Source organism: Melozone crissalis, unplaced genomic scaffold, assembly GCF_028551555.1.
Source record: "Melozone crissalis strain CALT ecotype California unplaced genomic scaffold, PUWL_Pcris_2 ptg000104l_1, whole genome shotgun sequence".
Taxonomy (NCBI): Eukaryota; Metazoa; Chordata; class Aves; order Passeriformes; family Passerellidae; genus Melozone; species Melozone crissalis.
The window spans coordinates 119,691-140,610 of NW_026535881.1; positions in this window are offsets into that span (position 1 = coordinate 119,691).

The following is a 20,920-nucleotide window of genomic DNA, read 5'->3' on the forward strand; positions in this document are numbered from 1 at the left end:
GTTTTGCTAAGAGATGACAAGAAAATGAGCACACAGGGCACGGATGAGAGAAAGGGAAGAAACAGTTCCTTTCTTTTCTCTTCCTTGTGGAAACTCTCCTCTAGAGGTTGTGCTCCAGCCGGAGACTTCCTGGGCCAAGGGCTGAGGGAAGCAATTCAGCTGAGGCAGTTGAGGCATCTCCTCCCTGGTCTGTAGCCCTGGGGCTGGGAGGGGACAAAGGTGCCCCCCTTGCAGCCCTTGCAGCCCCTGGAATGGGGGATTCCTCCTGCCTCTGCCAGGTGCTCCTGGTCCTGGCACTAGCCCTGGCCTGGCTGCTCCTGCTCTGAGCTCCCTGCCATGGTCATTGCTGGTGCTGGAGGGCAGGAGGGAGGGATTCAGTGCAAACCTTGGAGGTGCCGATGGGCTCAGAGATGGCTGGAGGTGACAGTGACAGAGTGACGGGAGGTGCAGATGGACACAGGGGCAAGACAACACCCCAAGAAAACCTCTTGGAAATTTGGGGGACTTTGAGTGTAAAATACACACGAACACAGACACACAGACAAAGAATACTGCAAAGCATTTCCCAGCTATCTTAAGTTGGACAGTGGGGCTGTATTCTATTCCTATCTGATGGGGCAGTTATCTTATGTTAATTGGGCAGTTTTCTTTATCTCTTTCACAACCCAACCTCCCTGCCAGGAGATATCTTTTGTTAATGGGCCATTGAGTGCCACTGCATGACTGATAAAATTCCATCATCCCATTGTCAGAAGCTCCCCCCAGAGAGAGGAGCCAAGCATTCCTACCTGGATATAATCAGAGGGCTGGAAGACCAGAGTCAGTCTTTTCCACTGGATTGCCAGAGGAAGACCAGGCCCAACACCACCACCACTGGATCTTCAGAGGAAAACCCCACTGTTCTGCAGGATCCCTGCCACTGCCACTGTGACCCACAGGGTGTCAGGTCGTATTCTGAATCTGTCAGTGTTTTTTCTTTGTACCATTGTGTTTATATTTTAATTTTCCTGCTAAATAGCTGTTATTCCTATTCCCATATCTGTTTCCTTAGAGCCCCATAATTTCAAAATTATAACTGTTCGGAAGGAGGTTGTTTACATTTTCCATTTCAAGGGAGGCTCTTGCCTTCCTTAGCAGACACCTGTCTATTCAAACCGAGACAATGCCCCAGGACACCCAGGCGGGTGAGGAGGAAGTCAGTGCCCCTTTCCCCCTTTCTCCTGCTCCATCTCCCAGCCCAGCACAGCCCCCAGCTGCAGGACAACCTCACTGCCAATGCCGTCCTGCCAGGGAAGCACTGGGGAGATCTCCTTCCCCTTCCTTTTGTCACAGAGGCACATCTCATCCTCTCTTTGTCCTTCCTGCCCCAGACAAGGAGCTGAGGATGGAAACCAGGGCGGACAAATCCCCACAGCAGAACCTCGTGGAAGAGGCTGTTTTGCGCAGCTCCATGGCACAAGAATCCAATGGAGAGGAAAAGCCCTGGAGATCCCACAGGAAGAGGGGCTGCAAACCCAGCCCAGTGTGCTCTGAGGAGGAAAGACCCACCCTGGGCCAGGAAGGTGGACGGAACTTCAGCCAGAGCTCGGAGCTGGTGGTGCATGAGCAGCTTCACAATGGGGAGAATCCCTACAAGTGCTTGGAGTGTGGGAAGAGCTTCAGGCAGAGCAGCACCCTGATCCGCCACCAACGCATCCACACCGGGCAATGGCCCTACAAGTGTGAGGAATGTAAGAAGGGCTTCAGCTGCAGCTCAGAACTCATCAGGAACCAACGCATCCACACTGGGGAGAGGCCCTACGAGTGTTCCCATTGTGGGAAGAGGTTTCGGATCAGCTCCCATCTCCTCCTGCATGAGCGGATTCACACTGAGGAGAGGCCCTTCCACTGCCCTGAGTGCGGGGAGGGATTCCAACACAACTCCCACCTCAGCATCCACCAGCGCACCCACACCGGGGAGAGGCCCTACAAATGTCCCCAGCGTGGGAAGAGCTTCTCAAACAGCTCTACCTTGTCCCGACACCAACAGAGGCACCGGTAAGGGAAGCCCTGCGTGTGCTCCAACTACAGGAGGAGCTTTGTGCACTGGCGCAGCTTCATCCCCCATGGGAGGACCCACATTGGTCAGAACACTGGTGACCCACATTCCCAGTGATCCATGTTGGGAGGAGACCTGGCTGGTTATCCTTTTGGCCCTAATTTTCTTCTGATTTGTTTTATCACTTAAAAACACCTGAAACAGGACTAAAATGAAAGTAATTGATCAAGGATGTCTGAAGTCCCACCATTTAACAGGTATTTGAGGTGGAACTTATGGTTTGTGAACATTTGTTCTGTAGGATTTGTAGGTTCTTGGGGGATTTCAGCAAGTGTTCTCCATATCTTTGCACTCCAGAATTCCAGATAGATTGGTCTGTCACCTCAAAATTATTCAATCCCATTGAAAACACCTCAATTTTACCCCAAAATTGACCAATCCATGTCAAAATGCCTTATTCCCACCTAGGAAAAATTCAGTCCCATGACAAATCTACTTGATTCCACAGTGTCCAGGGTGAGAGGGGGTTGGAAGGAGATTGGGAGAACTGACATCCAAATTTGAGGGTGTGGGACTGGGATTGTGTGGGGCTGGGTGTGTGTCCTGTATTTTGATAGTAAATAAAACTTCCAGAATGACTGATTTCTGTCCCATTCATTTTTTGTCAGTTCCAGTTTGTTTTTCAGAGTGCCACCTTCGCAGCTGTTTGTGTTTGTGCCCTTCTTTCTCTCCTGCCTTTCTTTGCCTGCTCTGTTTCTCTCTCAGTGTCTCTCTTGACCCAGGGCAGCTCCCACCAAAGACCCTGCCTTAATTTATTTCCCACTCCCGGAGCTACAACAACCACAGGTGAAGCTATGAAGGCTGGCAGTGAAATGTCACTGTAAGATCGTGCTCCACTTGGAGCATCTTTTCCTGCCTGGGAATGGGAATTCCAGCCCCTGGCAGTGTGTGCCATGGATCCCAGAGGGGCATTCCCGAGGCTCCCAGGGTGCTGCTCCTGCCGTGCCTCCCAAGGAGCTCTGCAGGGCCAGTGGACAAGGTCCAGCAGCTCTGTTGGTTCTGCAGTGCCACAAGGGCCCCTGGGTCCATGAGTGTCCTTACTGCCAACAGCGGTTCCTTGGTTCCCATGATGCCCTGCTGTGTCACCATGGATATTTGGTGCCATGAAGTTCTTCAGTGTCACAATGGCCTCCCTCACTCCATGAGCTTCCGCAGTGTTACAATGTCTTCCTTGGATGGGCAGTGTCACCATGGGCCATTGGCTCCATGCAGCCCCGCTGGGTCACCATGGACTCCTTGGTTCCACGAGGTTCTGGGGGTGTCTCCATTGTCTCCTGGGATCCACAGTGTCACCATGGACCACTGGATCCACGTGGCCCTGCTGTGTCACCATGGCCCCTTGGTTCCATGGGACCCCAGGGTCATAATTGACTCCTTGCTTCCACGTCACCTCCTCAGTGCCAAAATGGCCCCTTGGTTCCATGAGGAACAAAAAAGTTTTGTAGAAACTTTGAAAAATCAATACACCTGGGAACATCTGTTTGCATTCAAGACAGAGGTAAAAGGTGAGGATGGCAGGAGCAGCTTCATCTGCAACAGAGATCCAGGGAAACAACAGGGACAGAGAATTCAGGTGCAAGACTCGGAGAATTCTGCTCCCAGAGATCATTTCTGCTCACACTGTCCCTCCTAGAAAGGTGACATCATTCCAGGCAGTCTGGACTGAGCAGGTTGTTTCTGAGGTGGGTTTGTTTTTCAGGAAACCCACTCAGGGTTTTCCATTTGTTCTGGTTTGAAAGCAAAACCAGAGAGAGACTCAATGTCAGAAATACAATTTATTAGGAAAAAAAAATCAAAAATCATGCAATAATACATAAAAAAAAAAAAACCACTGATAAAGGCAGAATATAACCTGTCACTCTCTTGGTCAGGGTGCTGATAGCAGTCCAGTTGGAATGGTGGCTGCAGTCCTCCTGGAGTGGCAGATGTGGTTATGTTGGAGCAGTGATCCTGTAGCAGGGTGTAGCCTACCTCTGAAGTTCCAGTGGAAATGGCAGCTGTTGCTCTGGGGAATCCAGTGGAAAGGCAGCTTGTTTTGTCCCAAAGCCCAGATAATATCCAGGGGGGCATGCTTAGCTCTTCCCCCCTGGGTGGAGCATCTCACAATGGGCTGATATCATTCTATGAGTCATGAGGTGGGTCCATTAAACAGAAATGGCTCCTGGAGGGCATTATCTCTGAGTCATGCAGAAAGGCATTGATAGGCCTATTAACAGGAGATAAGGAATAAAACAATACCCCTCCTGTTTCAACAGCTCTTGAGGATGGAAATAGAGTACATCTTTATATTGTAACCTAGGTCATCTCTCACCAATGGAAGGGTGGGACCGAATAACTTCATATTTGGTGTCATTTTGTGCTCTGCTGGGAGTTTCCCGAGGGCTGGTAGTGCTGTTGGCTTCAGGAACAGTTTGGGTAATGGCTGTAGGACTGAGGGTTGGGTAAAAAACCAGAACAGTATTCTTGTATTTATAATCTTTTGTTACATGTCCAGTTTTCCTGCAGTTATAACAGTTTCCACTGCCTTTATTACATTCTGTATTGTGGGGAAGCACGTTTGCTGCAACCAGCATTTCAATTGCACCCTGGCTGGCGGCCTTGGCTAGGCTGGAGTCACGGTCTGAGACCGCTTGGAATATGCAAGCATCAACCATCTGAGCAATGGTAGGCTCAGGGTCAAGGGGGAGGCTGTGAAGAACCTTTCTGCAGTCAATACTGGCATTATAGAAAGCTAATTTGCTAATAAGATCATCCTGGACCTTTTGATCATCTACCTGTTTTTCCAGGGCTTTCATAAGGTGCTTTATGAACTTGATATAGTTCTCATCCGGGCCCTGGTGAATGTCAGTGAAGTCAGTGTGGGGCGTAGAATTATCAGGTGTTTGGAGGAGGGTGGACCATGCAGCACCTTTGAGATCTTCCAGTATTGACTGGGGGAAGACTTCAGCCTTATACTGCAGTCTAGTATAGTCTCCTTCCCTGGTAATGCGGTCCATTGTGAGGTGTTGTCGCCCTTCTTCCTCAACATAACCTTTTGGTAACTCATGAACTTTTTTTATCCAAACTCCTTTCCAGAAAATAAATTCATCGGGTGACAATATAATTTTCATACATCGTTTTAAATTTTGTGATACCATTGTGTGGGCAGTAAATGGCACGTCCAGCAAATTGTTGAAATAGGGAGAACCCCTCCCATAATCCTTGGCAGCCTTTACTAAGTCATTCATTTCCCTATGGAGGTAGGGAATCCAAGATTCAGGTGGCACCTGTGCAGTATAAGCAGGGGCCAAAACCTAAATGGGAATCTATTCCCTATGGATTCCCAGGGGCCAAAGCCTAAATGGGAATCTATTCCCTATGGATTCCCATTTAGGTTTTGGCCCCTGCTTATACTGCACACCACCTGAATCTTGGATACGACCTCCCAGTCCCCCTCCTTTGCAGCTTTTCTCCGCATCCTCTGCCAAGAATCCTTGGGCTCATCCTCACTCTCAGATAAGCTATCACTCTTTTCCTCTGTAGAGGAGGCAGGTCTGCTGGCAGAGGCGCAGGCCTTTCTGCTGACCAGCAATGCCTGGCGTTGAAGGCCTTTGGTAGCCCAAATGGCTTCCTTCCAGTTGGCCCCATGTCCGGTTCCAGTGATGTGGGAACTGGAAGAAGCTGGACTGGAGAAGGGGTCTGGAAGTGGAGAGGTGGAGCCTGCGCCGGGGAGGAGCTTTCTGATGACAGGGGAGGGACCCAATGCAGCGGTGGAATTCAACATTAAGGTGAGACCCGTCACAGAGGAGGCACCTGAAGCAAAGGTGGGAAATGGGGATGAAGGTGGGAGGGAATCTAAAATGGCGGTCGCTCTAACAGGAGTATTGCCGTCTTGTGATTTATAGGAAGGAGGATTAGAACTAGGGAATGAAGGAATGTGGGTGAGGGAATATCTCAAGGCAGTATGGCCACTACCACCCTGAGGAGAGGACAGAAAAGGAGGGGAGATGGCAGACAGCAGATGGCTTGTCTGTGCCAAAGGGCGGGCGCCATCTCCCATCCTGTTCTCAGGGAACCTGGGTTCGGGAACGTGAAGGGCGGGTTAAATAAACCAGGGAAAAGGGTTGGAACCATGAACTCCTTAAATGATCCTATAAATTGAATGAAACAACAGATAAAATTTCCCAACTTTTAAAACCCCTTGTGTTTGTAAAATATAAAACTTTTCCCCGACAGCATCCCAAAACAATAACTGATAGACAGAATCAACAGAGATATCAGGAAGCTCCTCAAATAACCATGAACAATCCCTTTTAAACTCCCTTCAGAAATATAACTCCCCTCTAAATTTAAAACTCTCCAAAACTTAACAAAAACATCCTTTTCAGCTTGGGAATGAGTATTTCCCGTAGCTGCCCCCAATGGAAGAGGGAATGCACACCCACAGGAACAGAAAATCAGACGCCCAAACCCCTGGGACCTCTCTGCCACTCAGTCACTCACTCTCAGTCTCACAGGCACAATCTCCAGCCAACGTGGGGCTTGTGGGGAGCACCAGAGACAGCGTTCCCTTGCTTGTCCCCACCTGGCATCACTGCCTGCAGGGTTCTGTTCTAGCTGGAACCTGGGGACACTTTCTCAGTTGTGTCCCTGACAGGGATCTCTTCAAAGTACAAGAAACTTCAGGGTTTCAACAGAGCTGAGTTCTTGAGGGTTCTGTGACATCACTGAGGGGATGGTGACATCACAGAGCTGGCTGTAACATCCCAGAGCTGGCTGTGACATCCCAGAGTAGGATGTGAAGCCATAGAGCAGAGTCTGCCATGAGAGAGGGTGGCTCTGTGGCATCAGGGAGTGGGTTGTGACATCACCGGGTAGCTGTGTAACATCACAGAGAAGGCTGTGACATCACAGAACAGATTGTGACATCACAGGGTGACTTTGTGACATCAGACTTCTGTGGCATCACAGCACTGCTGTATGACATCACAAGGGGACATAGAGTTGGTTCTGTGACATCACAGGGTCAGTGTGACATCACAGGGTCAGTGTGACATCACAAGGGCTGTGTGACATCACAGATGGCTGTGTGACATCACAGGGTCAGTGCGACATCACAGGGGCTGTGTGACATCACAGGGGCTGTGTGAGGTCACTGGAGACGTCACTCTGCCCCGGCTCCCCTCACAGTTCCCCCCAGAGCAGTCCAACCCTGCTCGTGCACAGCAGGGTCCCCTGTCCCCCCGGGTCCCCCTGCCCCCGGCCCCGCAGCCTCCCCCAGAGGATGTTCCACGAGATCGACCCCCGAGCCTGACACGGGGATGGGGGGCCGGGGCCCTGGGGGTGGCGCAGGGGGACAGGGACCTCCCGGCAGGGTCCCTGTGTCCCCCAGAGCCAGAGCCTGGGGCAGGGCTCCTTCACCCTGTTACGAACGAGGGCTTGAGAGCGCTGAAAAAATCCCCAGCAAGGGATCAGCAAAAACCAGATTGAATATTAACAACCAGCAGCACAAAGTTCCTTGGCAAGAGTCGCTCTGCTCCTGACTGGACTCTTCAGGCACACCAGGGAAACAAAGCAACAACAAAACCAAACAGAATCCAGGCAATCAAAGCAGAAATTAACCCAGAACTGTCCCTCTGTGTGTGTGTGTGACACAAGGACAGTGAGGGCAAGGATCAAAGGAATATGGCCTAAAAGCTTAACAGAGCTCAAACTTAACAGGACTTAACTTATATCTTAACCTTAACTGATACTTTCAACTTCACAATTTAGCAAAAGAGCAGAGCGTAACAGCATTCAACCTAAATAAAACCTTTTGACTTTGCAATTTTACAAAGGAATAAAACTTTACAATATTTTGCTTAGTTTATAACTTACACTAAAGGTAGCAACTTAGCAAAAGAACACCTTAGCAAAAGAACAACTCTTAGCAGCAATTAACTTCACTTAGGCCTTGTGATTTAACCTTTCCTACAGGCCTGACTGACTCAGCTATCCAAGGCGCTCAAACTCCTCAGAGAGCAGCATTTCTGCCACATTTCCCCAGCACAAGCACTCCTGTGTGCACACTGACACAAAGAGTCAGTGCAAGGCACCTGTGATCAATTCCCCTGAGGGCAGGAAATGCTCACTGAGGATGCTTTGGCATCTTCCCAGTGGGCAGAGTGCTGAGCCTGGAGGAGTGGGGGGATCGGCCCAGGCTCTGTCATTGTTCAGGATCCCCGAGTGCAGCAAACAGGAGAGTTCCCGGCTGGGAAAGGCCCCACCCAGAGGGAGTCGCTGGCCAGGAGAGCTCCAAGGGCTCCTTTTGGAGCGCTGTGTACAGGGCCCCAAGAGAGGGCCTTCATTCCTAGCAATGGTTCATCCTGGCCGCACTTGGCATCAACAGCTTTCTTTGGCAGTGTGAGAACAGGGATGTTTTGCCACGGAGGGAACAAAAACAGTTCCCAGGGCTGCTGCTAAAGGAACCAGGAGCTGGTTGGGCAGCAGCAGTGGCTGGAGCAGTGTTTGTGATGAGCTGCAGAGGAGCTGAGCCCAGGGGCTGTTGGCCAAGGTTGAGGCCCACGGAGCATTTCTCAGCTGGCAGGGCGGCCTGAGAAGGGGAGGGGGGAATGCAGCAGCACAGGGCCCATGGAACCAAGGGAGCATTGTGACACTGTGGAGCCTTGTGACACCAAGGGACCATTGTGACACTGTGGGACCCTGTGACAACAAGGGACCATTGTGACACTGTGGGGCCTCATGGAATCATGGAGAGCACTGTGACATTGCTGGGCCTCATGGATCCAAGGGGACTGTACTGACGCTGTGTGGCTCCATGGAATGTAGGGATCATTGTGACACTGAGAGGCCTCATCAAAACAAGGGGCCATTGTGACAGCGTGGGGCTGCATGGAACCATGGAGACCATTTGGACACTTTGGGGTGTTATGGAACCAAGGGGCCATGGTGACACTGAGGGGCACCATGGAAACACAGAGACCATTGTGACACTCAGGGGACTCATGGAAATATGGAGACCATTGTGACGCTGTGAGGCCTCATGGAATCAGTGAGACCATTGTGATCCTGGGAGGACCATTGTGATATTGTGGAGCCTCATGAAACCAAGAGGCCTTTGTGACACTGCAGGGCTGCATGGAACCAAAGGTCCATTGTGACACTGCAAGGCCTCCTGTCATCAGTGGTCCATAGTGACACTGTGGATCCAAAGGAGACCATTGTGACACGGCAAAACCCCAGGGTCCAAAGGTCCATTGTGACATTCCAGACCTCATGGAACAGAGGAGTCCTGTGACATTGTGGGGCCTGGGGAGCCACAGAGACCATTGTGACACTGCAAGGGCTCATGGAATCCTTGGGACCATTGTGACACTGCAGGGCCTTATGACACCTAGGGGCCACTGTGACATTGTGGGACCCAATGGAACCTAGGGGCCAGTGTGACACTGCAAGTCTTCTTGTAATCAAGGGGCCATTGTGACACTGCTGGAACCCATGGAATCAGGTCACCATTATGACACTGCGGGGTCCCATGGATCCAAGGAACCATTGTGACAATATGGAGCCCCACAAAACCAAGGGAACACAGAACAAGTCTGGCTGCTTTGGCCTCCCATAGACTGCCTGACTGGTCCAACTGACCTTTGCATGTTGAGTGTCACTTCTCATCTGCTGCTGAAACACTGAGGCTCTCTGTTTTCCTTCCCAATGGAAAAGAACTGTCCTTCTGCTCCAGGCGCCCATGGCCAGAATTGGGATTTCACCTCCAAAGGTCCTTATATCCAGGGATTCTTCCCATAGGAATATTGCCAGGACAAGTCTGGCAGGCAGTGGTTTCACAAGGGTCACCTCTCATCCGTCCCCAAAACATTGGGAAAGGCTCCATGCTCTCCTTCCTAAGGAAAGAACTGTCCTGCTTCTCCAGGTGCCCATGGCTGAGATTGGGTTTCCACCTCCAAAATTCCCTAAATCCAAACTCTGCAATTACTAAGTCTAGCTGGCCTTGGCCTGCTGAGGCTCTCACTTGCCTTCCAAACCTTGAGGCTCTGTGCTTTCCTTCCCATGGAAAAGAACTGTCCTTCTCAGCCAGGTGCTTGTGGGCACAATTGGGATTTCACCTCCAACACTGCCTGTTGTGACAGACTGGAGGAGATCGTCTGCTCTAAACATTTTGTGTGTGGGGGGGGAGGAAGGGGCAGGTCCAGCCTTGCCCTGCCCTGTAAGCACAGCCCTTCCCTGCCCTGTGACCCCAATCCCCCCAGGGACCTCCAGTGGGTTTATGGTTTCTACCTGACCTGCGGCACACTGAACCCCCAGCACCGCCGTTCCACCCTGGGCACTGAGGCCCTCTTGGCTCTACTCAGTGCTGCTGCTGTACTCGGGGCACCCCAAACCCTGGTAGGGACCCGTGTCCCCGCACTCCAGGGATTGTGTGCGACTCACACTGCCCCGATCCTCCACGCACCCAGAGCTGCGTTTGGGGTTTGCGTGCCAATTCACCAATTCATCTGCCACCTTTACTCGAGTTTGGTGCACAGGAAAAACACCAAGCAGATATTCGTAAGAGGTCAAAATGACACAAAATTCTACTGGCAAAGTGCAAAAAATCAAGAACTTTGGAAGAGGATTTAACGCAACATCAAATTACACATAAAACACTTATCATAGCAGTAACTTCATTAACTTAGCCCATTTATCCTGGAAACATTAAAACACGCAAGCTGTTAGGGTATCCAAAACTGTTCCATAGAAAGAGCATTAGAAGGAGAAGAAAGAGAGAGAGACAGAAAGACAGAAGCTCTATAGAAAGACACACATATGACTAACAGCTCGTAGGGTTCCAGTGTGGGTGCGATACAAACCCCAGGAGAAGGCAGAGTCCATACCAGGGGCTCACCTTGTGCTCTATGTTTTTAAGCCCCCGGGCCCTTGTGAGCCTCCCCCAGGTGGGATTTCTGATCACACAGGCAATCAGGGCTGGGTTAGCACTGTACCCACTGTGTGACTGATTGACAGCTCATCCCAGGGTGTCTCAGGACATTGATCTCATCCAGCCTCTGACAGTGACCATGGTGACACAGGGGAACCTCATGGAACCGTGGGTCAGTTGTGACAATGTGGGTCCAAGGACACCACGGGAGATGTCATAGACAGGTAGAATAATGATAAAAGAAAAGCCTTTTGAAATGAAGCCTTGTTCAGCCATATCAATAGCTGGCCTATCATCTCTTCTGTGTGCAACTAAGCAATTACAAGTTCCCATGTGAAGCTATTTTGAGAATGAGACTTTGTGACCATTCTGTTCTGAGGGTGAAAAACAAATGCACCTGCAATAACAAGTAATTTGTCCCATGAGAATCAGTGAAGAGGTAAACAATACAATAGAGAGATTTGATGCACAAGTAAAATCTATTTTATTAACCAATAATCAACTAACTGATAAGAAATCTTTGAACGAACTAAAGGTGCACACAAGGTCTGTTAAACTGTGTAAAATGAGTTGTATGAATAAAGAATAAAGAGTTCTTCTCCATCTTAGCTTAGTCCTTTGGGATTTCAGTTCCCCCCTTCTTGGCGGCTTTGGGTTCTCCCTTCTTTCGAGCTTTGGGTTCCGCCTTCTTTGGGTCTTTGTCTTCCTTCTTCTCTGGGATTTTGGTTTCCTTCCTCTCTGATGCTTTGGTGTCCTTCTTCTCTGATGCTTTGATTTTCTTCCCTTCTGATGCTTTGCTTTCCTTCCTCTCTGGGATTTTGATTTCCTTCCTCTCTGGGATATTGGTTTCCTTTTTTGGGATTTTGGTTTCCTTATTCTCTCGGGTCTTGGTTTTCCCCTTTGCTGGTATTGGAGGTTGCTTGCCAACAGAGACACTCTTCTTTCCCTTCTTCTGCCTCTCTTCCTCCTTCCTCCTCTCTTCCTCCTCTAAGGCTTTTGCCTCCTCCTGCTCAAGCTTTTGAGCTGGCTCCTTCAGCTCCCTTCTGCAGACAAAACAGAAAACATGGCTGAGAGTCCCACCAGAACCTTGGGCTCCCTAGTCCTGACTGGCCCTGCACTTCATTCCTTGACCCTGAGGCCATTTCCGTGAATTCTCCTCAACCCACAGAGGTTGGGAACATCCCAAGTGAGGGCATTGGTGGAAGGGGACCTCCAGGACCAACCAAACCTGAGATTTGCCATCATAAGGTGTTGACTATGCCAGCTCCCTCTGAAGGCACAGCCAGACCCCTCCAGCCCCTGCCAAAGGCTGATCCAACAGCTCTCTGCGCTGGTGCCTGGAAATGCCCTTTGTCTCTTGGCTTCCCAGTTTAAAGCAGAGCACAGATTGCTGACATCTGCTTAGCTCTCCTACAGTTCTTACTCAGCTCATTCAGCCCCCTTCTCCCTGGGCATAGCTGAAGCATGATTTTAAAGAGTTCAGATTTCAGCTGAGGGTTAGAAGCAATTCCCATTCATCAGGATGTAGGTTAGATAGGCAGACCATAGGTTAATGATTATGAGATGCTTAAGCTGGAGCTGATTGTTCTATTGTTTACCATTAGGAGCTTCTTTCTAGAAGGAAGTGGAGGAAGTGAACTGTTATAAGAACATCTTGAAACCAGGAGAACAATAGTTAGCACCTGGGCTTGATGTCAATCAATCACTAAGTTGGGGACCTTGGATGGTGCCAGAGGGTCACAGAGATCTGATGAAGATATTCCTGACTTCATCCCTTAAGACCACTGACCCAATTCGAGACCATTGACCCAATTCAAGGGAAGAATTGCACAGGAGTGAAGGACCAATGACCTCATTTGAATACAGAGCAGGGATGGGAGGTGCTGGGGTTGTGCAGATGTATTGTATGTAAGATCTTGGGAAATAAGGAGAGGGCAAAGAACCTTGGACAACGCGGGCACGCCTTTTAGGGACGGCTCTGGTGCCGCCCGCCGGTGTTAATAAACATCCCACAATCTAACTTTAATTAGTTAGAGAGTCTCTGTCCGTGATCTTCGGTTTTAACGACTCCTAGCCTGCTCCTTCATGAGAACAATCCTATCAGTCAGAAAGCAAAGGCTGCAGGAACTCCTCTCCTGCAAGACAGGCTCGTGTCAGGCAGATTTCCTGCTGGAACCCAGCTGGGACCAAGCAAACCAGTGCTGGCTGCCATGGAAACCATTGGAAGCAGCCTCATCCGTCTCCTCCCCATGAAACCAACTTCAGCCTGGCCTGAAGAAGTCCTGCTGCACATGCTTGCTTTAAGCACCTCCACTCCCAGCTCCACACTTGTGCCTGTGTGTCCTGAGCTGGGCTGCCTTGCTGGAGCTGAGCTTCTCCTGTGCTTGCCTACGGCTGCAGCTGCAGGGGAGCCTAAAGGACAGGAGCTTTTCTGGCTGCTGCGCCACCATAAGGAGAACCCTGGCAGATCAGCAGTGCAAGGACTTCATCTGTGGCAGAAGCAGGACCCAAAGCAAGGTTTGCTCTGTGCCCCACGCCTGCCCATACCACAATCCCACTGTTCTGGTGAAGAAGGCAGATGATGAAGAAGATGCCACTCAACACCATGGACTTCAAGACACCTCTAGATGCGGTGCCAAGGCAAGCCCAGAGCCCAGCTCTCTGCAGACAGCAGCTAAGCCAGCAGGGCTCAGAACTCAAATAGAGAAGAAGATGTTCTGTCTCAACAGAAGAAGGTCCTTCCTCTCTTGGCAGCCAGGGAGCTCAGAGTGGCCATCCCTGTGTTGCTGCTGGCCTTTGCTCTGCAGCTCCTCTGAGCTCAGAGGCCTTGGAGCAGGGAAGCCCTGCAGGGACAATAACCCATGGCAGAGCAGGAACCCACGGAAGGCTGACTCACCTGTCCCTGAGAGGGGCCTGTGAGCCACAGTTGATCTCCTGGGGGCTCAGGGAGGAGCTGACACGTGAGGCCGCCCTGGGCACCAGCACCTCGGAGGTGGAGCCTCCCTCCATGTGGCACAGCTCCGGGACATTGCAGGTGGTGTTGAGGTGGGCAGAGAAGGTGGAGGAGACCTGCTGGCTCTCTCCTGGCTGCAACACACCTGGCAGTGGCAGGATATTGAAAGCCTGGATGGAAGACAGGAGAGATTGAGGTGTTGAGCATGGAAATGGATCCAATGGAGCATCTTGGAGCAAAGTGCAGCTGTAGCCAGAGGGGCCTATTCCCCAAACACTGCCAGAATCACCCTCACCTCATCCTGCATCCATGCCATTGACCAGTGCAGGGACCATGGGGAAAATCTTCTCCCATACTCACAGGTCAATGCATTAATTAGTACATGACATGAAAGTGAACTGGGATGGCTCCTGGCAGTAGAAATTCTCTCTGATGCCCAACTTGCCTTTAAAAAGTTTCAAAACTTCCTGCTTTTAGAAAAGGAGGAGACTCAGAGTGAGAGCTCTTGGAGCTGAGGGAAGGAGTCCAGCCCAGCTCATCTGACTCCTGAGGCTCTTCCCCTCTCTCTCTGATTTAAATGCTTCTTTCTCAAGGTGCTACAGCAAAAGCTCCTGCAAAAATTTCCTATGGAGCACCTGAGGAGTTCCAGGGGGAGCAGTGCCCTCCACAGGTGCCGCACAGCGTCCTTGGGCAGCCCTGCAACGTGTCCTGCACGGCCTCTCCAACAAGCAGCTGCTCTGGCAGCACTTTGTGATGGGCCTGCAGGGATGGGAGGCCCCTCTGTGGCCAATGCTGAGGGCCCCCAGTGGCACTGGCAGCTCCAGCCCTGCTTGCCACACTGACAATGGGCACGGGAGACAGATTCCCTCTTGCCTTCTCTGCTCCCAGGGGAGTGTGCGCCACGTCCAGGGAGCACCTGAATCCCTCCAAGCCTCGAGGGAGGTGAGGATGCTCAGCAGTTGGTGCTGGCACCCAAAAAACAAGCCATTTTCTATGCTGGGAGGAAGAGACAGCCCCCCTGCAAAGTCTCCCTTTGTCAGACAGCTCCAGGGCCAGCAGTGCAATAGCAGCTCTGGGTGAAAGCAGAGCCCTGCAAACAGGCAGTCTGGCTGCTTTGGGAAGAGGCTCCATGGAGATCAGGATCATCCCAGCTTGCTCTGGGAGGGAAGCTGGAGGTGTTACCATGATGATGCAGAGAAAAGCCTCATCTTACATTGGGAAGGAAACAAGGCAAAAAATCCCACACTCAGCACAGGCCTGTAGGATCTGAGCCAGCTTCTCCAAGGAAAACTGTCCTATTTCTCCCTCCCCCTCAGCCCATGTCCAGCCACTGGCCCTGCTGCCCAGCCCACTGTCAGGGCACAGCACAGCAGGGCAGCAAAAAGGGAGCTCAGCATGAGCAGGACTTGGTGCTGGCAGGCTGGGGAGGCAAAGCAAGCAGTAGGTGTACAAGAAAATCTACCTCTGCTCCTGAAGAGTGGCTAAAATCCTGCACTTCTTTCAGGGCTCTGGCTGCCTCCTCCTGTCCAGTCCTGAAGTGCCTCCATCGAGTTGCTGCACAATCCAGACTGGTTCTTCTCTCTTTCGGTGGCTGGGGTTTGAATTTAGGTGGGTGGAGCTCATCTCTGGAAAACAAATAACTATGAACAGGGACCTGCAGTGGGAGGGAGGGAGGGACACCTGCACGAGCAGCTCCTGGCCAGGATGCAGCCCCTGGCTGAGTGCTCGCACGTCGAACTGAGAAATGGTTTGATCCAGCCCTTCCCAATCCAGGCTGGGGCAGGTCTGTTCTAAAGGCAGCCCAGGGATGACACTGAGGTGCTGCAGCAGCTGCAACTGCTTGCATTGAGCAACTACAGAGGACAGGCATTAACACCTGGTGGGGATGCAAAAAGCACAGTGGGAGAGGAAAAGACAGAGAAGGCAGCAAAAAGGTGAGATTTGAGACACCGAGGGGCAGACCCAGCCAGTGCCCAGCCAGCACAGCCCACCCAGTGCCCAAGGCCAGAAACTCGGCAGCTCCACCAGGGATTTATCAGGAATGTTCCCCTGACACCGCTGGGGGGTTGGTTGACATTTTACAACACTCCCAGGTGACTCAGGTCGCATTCCCCATCCATCCATCCATCCATCCATCCATCCATCCATCCATCCATCCATCCATCCATCCATCTTTCCATCCATACATACACAGGCTGTGGTGCTGGGATCCTGCCAAGCTCTGCCAGCCTTGGGCTTGGGGAGATTTCTGCCAGCTGTCCTGAGCTCCATAATTGTGCCCTCTGTTCCAGGAAGCAAGCAAGAAAGATTTTAAAAAACCCAAAACAAACCACAACAGACAAACCTAAAAAAGCTTCAACAGCTCAACCCTGCTCAAGTTTTTTCTTTAGGGACAGCTACCACTCTCCAGCTGAAATGCTGGGCTTTTGGGGAAAAAGAAAATTACATGTTCACCTCCAAATCAAAAAGGATTAAGGTAAGAGAACCTTTTGCAACTAAAAATTATTGGCCCAAAGCTTTTATTTTTGCAAGAAATCTCTAGGTAAGACCAGCCTGACAGTTAAACAACTGGTTCTTCTGGTGGGGAGAAACCCTCCTCTTTAAGGAAAGCAGCCTGATAGTTGAAAGCAACTGTTTGGTCAAACTTCAGGCTCCCTGGCACAGCCTGCATTGCCTTTCCTTCCTGTTCACTGATTTACAGGCAGTGCCACGATGGCCCGGGTTCAGATGTTTGGTGCCATCCAGGGAATTTGGCATTGCCATTTCCATATGTTTTAATTGAAGTTTCAGTCCTTGCAAACACTCTTCAAATGCCAGCTTTCCTTTCTTTTACAGAAAGCTCAAGGTTCCTAGAAGACTTTTGACATCCTCTTTTGAGCTCAGAGAGATGACATTTTCAAACAGATGTTTCCAAAGTTAACAGCATTTGAAAGAATAATGAACTCAAATCCCCCTGGATTCCAGCTTCGCCCAACTCCATTCTGTGTCAGACACTGAGATTCCCACCTCTAAGGCAGGAGCTGTTTGTGCCCCCATCCCTCCTGTCCTTCTCCCCAGCAGCCTGTGCCTGTTTTCCCCGGCAGAATCCCTGTCCCTGTGCACCCTGCCAGGAGCAGCTGCACACAGGCTCACATCTCCCCTTGCCCTCACCAGGGGGTTTCTCTCATCCCCGAACACGCCGATGAGAACGTTGGTGCGATGAGTGCCCAGGGCCTGCACTTCCACCACAACTGGGATCTCTGCTGTGCTCTGGGGCTGCACAATCCCACAGGGCTTGGGGCTGGAGTAGAGCACAGCAGAGTCCTCCTTGCGTTTCTGGAAGGGACACAATGAAATGCAGATTCAGAGGGACCTCTCAAGAAACTTTAGGCTCCTTAACATCCACCACAACAGACACTTACACACACCTTTAAAACTCCCCAGGACAAAGGTCAAAGGCACAAACAAGATGCCAGAATTGTAGGGTTAGCACTCCCAGGGCATCCTGCAAGGAGGCTGCCAGCACAGGCACTGGTGTCTGTGGGTGCAGCAGCTTTTCACAACCCTCTAAGATCTCCCACAGGAAAACACCCTGAGGACTAGAACATCAACTGTTTCCTCAGGAGCTTAAACTGCCTCCTAAAGTTTACAGTAGGGTAGGATCCTGTTCTCAGCAGATCTTTAGGACTGATTAGAAACCAGCAAGGTCTTATCCAAACCCTTTTTCCCCCTAATAATCTCCTCAGGATTATTTGACAGGAGGAGGTGAATGTGATGCCAAACCTGGGGAATAAGCCCGTAGCAGCCAGGAAGGTGGCTGGGATTCCTAATGAAGATCTTCCTCTCATAGGGCACCTTCAGGTGGCACTCATCACACAGCAGCACTTGGGGGGACACTTGGAGCTCAGGAACGAGACATCTGGGCAAAGAGATGACCCCAGAACAATCAGAGATACTGAGAGAATGGAGAATGCCTACCCCCAAAGATTGTGAAATGGAGCAGAACACATTGGTCACTGTCAAATGCACATTGAAGAGCCCTACAGGGATAAATTGCCTTCTACCTCTTCCCACTCCAACATGTCTTGTCAAGGAGGGGCAAACCCTGAGAGGCAGCACCCAGAGGCTGCCAAGTGCCCCAGGCAGAGCACTTTGCCCCACAGCTGCCTCAGCCCCTCCTTTACCCAGGAAGGCTGGCAAGGACTCCTGGAAGAGTCCCAGTGACCCACGAGCTCTGGGGGAGCCTTGCCAACAAGGATCAGTGCTCCCTAAGGCTCAAGGAACACACAGCTCCAGGGTCTCAGTAAAAATGACTCCCTTCTCTGCCATGGTGCTGTTGCCCTGCCTGAGAACTCAGCTCTTTGCCCCAGCCCTGGAGGGCACGAGACAGCAGCTGCCCCACAGAGGGGCTGATCAGCCCCTGCCAGGCCCTGCAGCTCCCTGGCTCCTTCACTGCACAGCTCCAGGCACTGCCTGGCCCCAGCTCCACCTGCTGTACACAATGGCAGCCCAGGCACTGCCTGGATGGCTCTGCCTGGCACAGGGAACAGCACCAGGGAGCTGCATCCCTCTGGGCATCACACTGACACCCACAGCAGCACAGCAGCATGGAATTCTGCTGCAGCAACAACGACTTTTGCTCTCAACTCTGACAACATTAAAGGTCAAAATGGGAAGCAGAGGGAAGGACAAAAACTGGAGCTGACCTGCCTCATCAAGGGCTGCTTTCCCCTTGTCAGACCTTGCCCTCCCCACTCTTGCTGGGAGCCACTTCCCCCCTGCCATGTGCCCTCACGGACAGAGCCAGAGCCTGACTCTCAGCAGCTGCTTGCTGTGGCCCAAACCAGTGCACGGTGCTCACAACCAGCACAACCCCACCTCTTGCAGCCTGAAGGAGAGGAGGCCCTCAGGAAATTTGTTCCACCTCAAGCACCAAAAACAAGGCCAATCAATGATATCATTCCTGGTGCCTTTAGAAGAGGGCCCAGGACCATGCTGGGCTGTGAGCAAACGTGCTTTTCACCATGGGCTGCGGCCCAAGCACTGCTGTTCTCGTGTCCAGCTGGCACAACATGAGGGCATTCAGCAGCACTTCTCCTTGGCAGCTGCAGCCAGCACAGCCTGGGCAAGGCAGTGCCTGCGGGAGGCCAGGCAAGGGCTGGTACCTGGCTGTGATGATCAGGGCTGCCACTCCCTTGCCAATACCCTCCAGGTCCACCAGCAATCTCCGGTAGAACTCCATCACCGTGTTGGAGCACAGGGTCACCTGGTGGAAGAGAAGAACAGTCAATTCTTCCTTCCAAAAGCTCATTACCCACGGGTGATATCCTCCAGTTCCTGAGGGAGGATTTGCCCTTCATTCTTCTGCTGCTCCATGTGTAGAGCACAGTCTCAGAGTAACAAAAGCCTTCTGGCAATACCAGATTTGTTAAACACACCTTGCTATCAGGGCACAGGTCAGCTACATTAAAACATTAGACTACAGCTCCATGCACCACTGCATTCAAATTAAGGGGCCAATTGCTCATCTGACTACAAAGACATCCATGCAGAGGAAATCTGACTTGACCACAATGAGTTCAGCTTTACAGCAGGAGGCTGAGGGCAAAGTGTGGCCCAGCAGGTGCTGGGCAGTTCATGGCTGCCCTGGGACCCCGAGCCCGGGCTGGCTCTGAGAACTCCAGCCCCAAGCCAGGAGTGGGGAACTGTGCTGGGGTGGGCATTGACCAGAGGCAGAATCCTCAGAACTGCCCCAGGCTGGGCATTGACCACAGGCAGAACCCTCAGAGCCTCTTGCTCAACACCGCAAGAGACAAGCCACCAACGGGACCAGGCAGAGGAGAAAGGAGGAGGATCTCTGTCTTGAAGTTCCACAAGGAAGGGTTTATTCCAAGCAAAAGGATCAGAGCCAAAAGAGCCCTGCACACTCCTGTGCAAGGAATTTTGTAGAGATACAAATCAGGGGGTGGATACAAACAGCAAACCAAAAGAGAATCCTCAGCAGAGCACTGAGGGGATTACATCAAGTGTCTGGGGCCACTTTGGATAGGAGGGTGGGGAGGATGGCTCACATGGGCCAATGGGGCCTCCAGGAATAGGGGAATTCCAAAGGGGTGTTGCAGACAGGGATTGGCTCCAGGTTAAATTGGCAAAGAAGGTTGGGGAACAAAAGGGGCTGGGTTTGACAGGAAGGGAGAGAGCTGGAACAAGGGGCAGGGAATGGCATGAGGGACAGCTTTGTGGGAGGGTAAAACCCAGGGGTAAACCAACTCGGGGAGAACACGGGATGCAACAAAACAAACCACTTAACAAGGAATCAATACAATAAATTTGAACCGCTACACATGGCTGCAGATTTTTTGTCTCCACTGGAGCTTCCTGCAGTGAACACAAATCATTCTGCTCTCCAGGAGGGGGGAAATGAGACCAATGACATCTCTCTAACAGTCACCTTCTGCCCTCATCCTTGATCTGCCCCGTTGCAATCAAATCAATCGCTCTCAAAAACACAAGAATGGCTTCAGGCCTTGGCCATAAGGTCTGTGAGCTCAGCATACGATTTTGGAAAGCAAACAGTGCTCCCTGAGGAACATCCCGAGTAAGCCAGCTAGCAGAGGCCCCCAGCAGTGCAGATCTCTCAGTGCCAGGATGCTCCAAGCTGGCACCAGAGCTAAAGCCCTCCCACCCTGCAGTGCAGCTCCAGCCCTGGTGCTGCAGCGGCTGTGGCTGGGCTCTTGCCGTACCTCGATGTCCTGGTGTCCCTGGGGGAGGATGGTGCCTTGGCTGGGATTCATGGTGAACTCCCTGGGCTCCACATGGAAATGGATTCCCTTCCTCCAGGCCGGGTCGGTGTCCCTGCGGATCTGATCCACGCTGTCCACAGCCGGCTGCGTGCCATCGTCCGACATGCGGAGCTGGAACGCCAGGGGCACCGCGGAGCTGTTGGTGAGGCGGCAGCGCTGCGTGTAGGGAAAGCCTT